This window comes from Equus asinus, chromosome 14 (assembly GCF_041296235.1).
Source record: "Equus asinus isolate D_3611 breed Donkey chromosome 14, EquAss-T2T_v2, whole genome shotgun sequence".
Lineage (NCBI taxonomy): Eukaryota > Metazoa > Chordata > Mammalia > Perissodactyla > Equidae > Equus > Equus asinus.
In genome coordinates this window covers 31,627,498-31,635,091 of record NC_091803.1, presented here as the reverse complement: position 1 = coordinate 31,635,091, position 7,594 = coordinate 31,627,498, and the positions used below count along the sequence as shown (strand labels likewise).

The following is a 7,594-nucleotide window of genomic DNA, read 5'->3' as shown; positions in this document are numbered from 1 at the left end:
GAGAAGTGGAATTATACTCAAGAAAAGAAAATTAACATTTGTAAGGTTTCAGATACATACCATTAACCTGTATCTAAGAATGGTTACGAGACTTCACAATTCTCTAACAGTGTATGAAAGAGCCTATCAAGCAATTAATATTTATTATTTTTTTTGATAGAAAGGATTTCAAGCTTGAAGTTTTCTTATGGAGTTTATAGTTGTTTACTGAGTTCTTTACTAAAAAAGATCAGAATATTTTACAAGGTTGCTTCAGTTTCAAACATTAATTTGTATTCTTGTTAATAATCTGAAAGGAAACAAATGAAAGGCCCAGTGACTATAAAAAACCCCTGCATATTTAGGAATCAAAGTCTACCTACAAAGTACTGTAATATACTCACAGCGAAGAGCATATTCCAGCAGTAAATGGCCAATAGAGCAATTTGCAGGCAGGCAGTAATAACGACAAGCTGCCAAAGAAAACATAAAATTCAGGGCCAGGATGGAAATGGTTGGGCAGAATATCAAATAGGTGGAATAAAAATAATGTTAACATATGTAAATAAAATAATAGAAAGTCTCAAAGAAATTGAACATATAGCAGTCACAAAGATTCGTTGTTCTAAAGTAGTGTCTAAGAGGTGACCACGCCCCTCAGATATCCCCAGTGGATTCCACTGCTTCAGAAAAGATCAGAACTGGCACTCGCACGTTTCTTTAGCAGCTGGCAGTGTTGTCAGGCCCTGTGACTGTGGGCATCTTGAAGCAGAGCTCAATTTCCAGTTCACCTGGGACCCTACCAGTTCCTGTGTCTAATGCTGGGCCAGCATCTCTCTGAATCACAACTTTCTTTTGATAATTTGAATTTTATCACTTAAAGATCAACATAAGACAAAAAACATAAAGTCAAGAAAAATATGATTTTAATCAGAAATAATCAACTTTTGAGGCTTGTATAAACAAAAGTGGTGATAATGTATATGGTACAAATATGTGTAATTCCTCTAAGATCTTAGATTTTAATTCTATTACATTTAATGTAAATAAAGACAAAGATTTCCACTTAGCATGTGCAAACTGCTCCTGAGAACTGTTCTGCACTGATTGCTCTAGATTTAACTGTATGTTCTTGAAAACTAGATACCTTAGTTCCAAATGCTGTCTTTAAACAAACAGAAGTATTCATTCAAAAGAATATGGCTCAGAGGGAATGAATTATTTACTAATTCATGCAACAACATGAATGAATCTCAGAAACACTGTGCTGAACAGGATAAGACAGGCACAAAAGAGCACATACGGCACGCGTTTATTTACATGAAATTTTAGAACAGGCAAAATTAACCTACAATGAGGGCAGGGATTGACTGGGAGGAGAGTGAGGGCACATTCTGGGAAGACAGTAATATTCTATATCGAATGAAGCTGGAATATACTGGTATATATATTTGTCAAAACTCAGTGAATGTATTTTCAGATTTGTATATTTCACTCTATGTAGTTTTATATTAAAATAAAAATATATGTAAATAAATATTGAACTCTAGTTACTGGCAGGCATGATGAAATATTTAGGAAGAAATATACTGATGGCTGCAATTTAATTTGAAATACATCAAAAATAAGAAGGACTCATGGATGGGTAGAGAAATGTATGGGTAGATACATGATAAATCAAGTTTAGTAAAATGTTAGGGAACCAATGTTGCTGTGTGTTTGAAAATCCCCATAATAAAATGTTGGTGGTAATTAGCAAGACCAAAATGCCACGTCAGTGATTGTTCTATTGAACGAGAATTCCAAAAATAATTGTTATTAATGTACTAGATATTTAAAAAAATTTTAGCACATTCCCAATTGGATTTTTTCTCAACCAGTTCATCATGGAACTGCAAACTCCAAGTACACACTGGACAGTCCTGCAGAGGTGCTACTCCAGGGTTATGTTTTAAGGGGCGTGACCAAAGGGAAATAACCAGCCCCATGGCTTTTTTTCAGGTAGAGAATGAGTCAATTGTGGTATATCCCATATCAAGGAGCTCTATACAGCAATGAAAAGGAACAAACTATGAGTATACAAAATGTTATGGGTAAACATTGAAATGATATTGCTGACCTGAAGAATCCAGGTTTTTAAAAATAATCCTATATGATTCCACTACATAAAAATCTATAGACTATACACCAGTGGCTGAAGGTAACGCGTGTGGGAATAAAAGGGGGTGAAGGCAGATGGAGGCGAAGGAGCATGAGGAACCTTTTAGACGTGTTCAATATGTTTATTATCTTAATCGTGGTGATAGCTGCATGGCTGTACACATATATCAAAATTCAATAAATTATATTCTTGAAATAAGTGCTGCATCTTTTACACCACTTATTCCTCAATCTAGTTTCAGAAAAAAAATGGATTTACAAAGTGTTAGAGGTTTTTATTTTCCTGAAAAAAACTTTCAAACATTTAAAAAAGTTAGTTAACAGAATTTAACTTATGAATTTCTAAGCCAGTTTGTAATTGACAAAAATAAATAAATAAATTACAAACTTACCTGGGGATTTAAGTGTGGGCATGCATGAAATGCTTGGGTGTAATTCTTTGAAAAATACCCAAAAACATCCCAATCCTGTATGAATGAATGGGAAAAAATTAAAATTCTATATTCAAACTATAAACAAGAGAAGTATATATAGATATGAGCATAACTAAGATAGGCAGATACTATTATAACTACACTTGAATTAATCTACCAGTAAAAATTAAGTATAGAATACCCTTAAGACCGAACCTCTAAAATCATTGATAATATTTTCTTTCAACATTCATTTTTATTTTGAATCAGGGCACATAATGTCAGATTTCTGAACTGCATAAAAGATTTGCATAAGAGAGGAATCTTGCATGTTCTATGGTTAAAACTATGAGAATCAAAACTAGTCAAAAACACAACTCTTAGAGTGGCGAGCCAGAACTCACTGTGTATTTCACAGTATTGCTCCTAAAACAAGCAGAGCCGGCTGACCCAGAACTCGACGAGGACAGCAGGGGCCAGAGCCTGGCCAGGCTGCTCAAGAAACCTGCACTTAGGTCCCCTGTTGGCAGACAGGACCGAGTTCCCCTCAAAGAAATCCAAAGAAGCTGTTATTTAAACCACAGTGTGAAGCAGCAGGATGAAAAGGAAGGAACCACTGATGTCCGAGGTTTACTCTCAGTCGAGTTTCGGTGACCAGGAGACCCCACCAAGAGGAAGAGCAGCCTCTGCGCCTCCATGTCCTGGTTCTCTCAGGCGGCACTCAAGGTGCCAGGGAGGAGGTGGGGGAGGGACAGGGGTGGGGAGGGGGTCTGGGTGTGGGCAGGGTTGGAACTGAGAATGGGGACAGGGAGGGGTGTGGCAAAAAGGTGGGGAGTTGGGTAGACAAAGGTCTGGCAGGGGTGGGGGGAGACAGGGCAGACCAAGCCTGAGAGGTCAGTAGGTCAGCAGGTCAGTGGGACACAGGACAGGTGAAGTGGACTCTCAGGAGCAGCTGGAGGAGATGAGCCTCCTCTGAGCCTTCTCCTGTTGGGTGCGGCCTTAGCAACACAGATGCTTTGTAGCGTAGTGCCCCTTATCCACGGTTTCACTTTCCTTGTTTTCAGTTACTTGTGGCCCAAAAATATGAAATAGAAAATTCCAGAAATAAACAATTCATAAGTTGTAAATTGTGCACTGTTTTGAGTGGCGTGATGGACTCTCTCACCGTCCTGCTCTGTCTTACCCAGGGCATGAATCATCCCTTTGTTGCATCCCAAGCCATCGACATAGTCTGCTCCTGACATCGAACCATCAATACGGTCATGGCTTAATGATCCTCCTTCTGAGTATGGTCAGAAGGTCAATATAGCCTAATGTCATGTCACAATGCCTATGGCATTCACCTCACTTCACCTCATCAGGTAGGCATTGTATCATCTCACGTCATCACAAGAAGAAGGGCGAGTGCAGTACAATAAGATACTTTGAGGGAGAAACCACATTCACATAACTTTTATTACAGTACATTGTTATAATCATTCTATTTTATTATCAGTGATTGTTGTTAGTCTCTTACTGGCCCTAATTTATAGATTAAACTTTATCACAGGTATGCATGCATAGGAAAGCACATAGAGTATGTAGGGTTTGGTACTATCCACAGTTTCAAGCATCCCCTGGGGGTCTTAGAATGTCTCCCCCTCAGATAAGTGGGGACTGTGGTACTCTCTCTTGACCAATCTCCTGCCTTCCCCCGTTCCATCACAGTGGACCCCATATGACTTCATTGTTAGAACACCCCTCCCTGACCTGATGCCCCACCACACACGATCCTAACGACAGTTCCTCTCTGGAACCTTCCAGGACCTTGTGATTCTGGTCCTTCCCACTCAACCCCCTTCTTTCTGGAACACTGCAGGTTTCCCCACAGTCAGTCTCGGAGGCAAACCATATAAAACAAATGATGGCGGAACTGCAAAAAGAATCAAATACACAAGCAGAGTAGGAGATCGTTACCCTCCCTCTCAGCAATTCACAGACTAAGCAGACAGAACATCAGTAGGGATGGAGAAGATTAGAACAGCAAAGCATCTTAGCCTGATAGAAATATATACAGAGAGAAATTATTACACCAAACAACTGTGGAATATACATTATTTTCAAGCACATGTGGTATATTTACAAAAATTAAATAAATATTAAACCTATTTGGATATAAAGCCAATTTCAATATATTTCAGAGAAATGAAATCCCACAGAGGATGTTCTCAGATCACAATGTAATTGTGCTGTAAATCCATGATAGAAACACAGACTAGAAATTTCCATAAGTTTGGGAATTGAGAAGTACCCTTAGGAATAAAAGTCAAGGGTTGGCCCAGTAGCCTAGTGGTTAGGTTCATGTGCTCTGCTTCTGCGGCCCGCACTTCACAGGTTCAGATCCCGGGCATGGACCTAGCACTGCTCATCAAGCCATGCTGTGGCGATATCCCACATAAAATAGAGGAGGATTGCCATAGACATTAGCTCAGTGACAGTCTTTCTCAAGCAAAAAGAGGTAGATTGGGCAACAGATGTTAGCTCAGGGCCAATCTTCCTCAGAAAAAACAAAACAATAAGAGTCAAAGATTATATTGGAAATGAATGACAATGATCATAACATTACGGCAATAAAATACATCTCCATCTGCCCTGGGAATTCCACTCTGTGTGATGAGATTGTATGATCTCTGAATCATCCTTGATTAAACGGACATCTTCACACCTGAAACAGTGGTGAACATGTCACTTATCTGTCACCCTGCTACCTGTTAGCATGGGCTTTACCTTACAAACCTCAGTGGGGGAAAATCCAAGCTGACTCTCATGATTGATCTCCCGATTTCCAGGAAATTGAGCATTTTAAGAGAGAAAGTTCATCAGCTTCTCTCCTGGGGGGGACTGGGGACAACACCCAGAGAGCTTGGCAGCACCAGGAGTGATGGGTGGGGAGAGCCACATAGGCGGGCAGGGGCCCAGGGACCCAGGTGACTAGGACAAACCCCACTGGAGATCATCTCTCCTGGGCCCCGTCCTGAGCTCCCTGAGGTGCTGTTCTGCATGATTGTGCACAGTTTCCCCAACTCATTCAGGCCCATGGCAGCTTAAAATCATTGCTTTAAATCCCACCACTTTTTATTATTATGTAAATTTATAGCAAACAGGAAATATTCTATCACTGTTATAGCAGAAAATCCATGTCTTTTACCATAAATATAAAGAAATGATTAAAAACAAAACAAGGACAACAAAACAATAGTGCACATGAAATTCTGTTTAGATGCTGTTGGCTGCCTAAAGAACCCCAGAGGTGGGCTGTCCTGGTTACACAAGGAGAGACCAGTACAGAAGGTGTGGAAGTCAGACTAGCCTAGAAGTGAACGGAAGAGAGGCCCAGCCTGTAAGGGACTGGGGACTTCCATGAAGGGTGCCAGGGTCACCCTGATCATAGCTCCAGCAGGGACGAGGGGGAGAAGGAGAAGTGACAGAGGTTGGGGGCCGGGAACAGGGGATATCCTTCCTGCAGCCAAGGAAGTGCTTGCTCCGCAAAGCCAGTGTGAGCCTCCCATGCAGGGGAGCCCTTCATGGCCCCTGAAGGCCAGGCCAGGAGCCTTGGGCTCAAGACCCAGCTGTGCTGCTTTCCAGCTGTGTGACACTGAGCTGGTTTCCTTCATTAAAATGAGAATGTCCATGCCTGTGTCCAAAGACTGTAATAAGGACAAGAAGAAGTCATGTGCTGAGGCCCCGTGCTCAACATAATCAGCAGCATCATCTCCCAGGGGCATCTGTCCTTTGGAAACCAGTGCCTTGAAAGTGTGCAGCCATTAAAGGCCATAATGATACAACCAAAGGCCCCTCCTGTTAGCAGCCTGTGCTAAATACTGCTTTTCCTCCAGAGGAAAAGGCTAGTACTGTTGGCTACCTAACCTTCACTCTGTTATCCTATGAGATTTGGGGAGCAGAGCACTGTGAACCACTCAGGGGGACCAGCCCCATCCATTAGCGCTTGTCACCTTCCTCAGATGCTTTATGGGGTTGTCCCTGACTTCACGTGCTGCTGCTGCTCCTTGGTGAGCTGGTCTCAGTCCTGGGACGGGAACTACGGGGTAAGGACAATAAACGCCTTCAGCCCCTGCAGCGCAGAACCAGATGGGGGGCTCAGGTTGAGTGCCAACCACTTATACGGTTTGAAAAGTAAATGTTCATGAAGGAAAGGAAAGAGAAGTTGACTTTTGAGCCGACAGTGGTTAAGCGCATGGCGGCTTTGGAAAAGGATGGGACCTGGCTCAAGTCCCAGGACTTCCAATCTCCACTCTACACCGTGGAAACTTACTTAAGCTCTCTTAACCCCAGTTTCTTTCTCTGTGAAATGGGGGCAGTAAGGTTCATTCTTCACAGGGTTTCTGTAAAGATTCCATGAGATAATGCATATGAGACATCTGGCTAGTTTAAATTTATCATTATTCCTATCATTTTTCCTATGTATACATTTTTTCCTATATCCATATTTACTCTTATTGTATGTTTTTGGCTGAAGGCCAGTGGGTATTTAAGAAGCATTGGTGATTTATTATTTTTACATTATTAATTGCACAGAGCCTCACATACGGAAGATGCTCAGTTAACACCTGTAGAGTCAATGAATGCATGCTCTGGAGCCAGACTGCTTAGATCTCCATTCTGATTCCACCGCTGTGGCATCTGGGCAACTTATTTAACTTCTTTAGGCCTCTGTTTCCTTATCTATAAAAAGGGTATAATAAGAGTCCTGAACTCATTAGGTTGCTGTAAGGGATAGATGAGGGGGCACATAAGAGCTCATTAAGTACTGGATGTCATCAGCAGCACCAGCACCAGCAGCAGTTTCAGTCACAGATGAGGCCACAGTGCCTCCTGGTGACCACACAGTGTAAGTGCACATGCACACCAACTGGCGGGCACCCTGCCCCTGTCCCCCGCCCCCCCCACCTCCCACCCCTACCCCACCCTACCTCCAAGGCTGGGTTGACATGGCCTGGAAGTCTCCCCTGCACCTGCCTTCCCAGCGCCCACACACAGACATG

The 7,594-nt window shown here is 42.1% G+C and overlaps 1 pseudogene; it reads right to left on the bottom strand.

The window, feature by feature from the left end:
- Nucleotides 1-382: 382 nt before the first annotated feature.
- Nucleotides 383-7,594, bottom strand: part of LOC123276922 (THUMP domain-containing protein 1-like) — a 40,771-nt pseudogene continuing 33,559 nt past the window's right edge.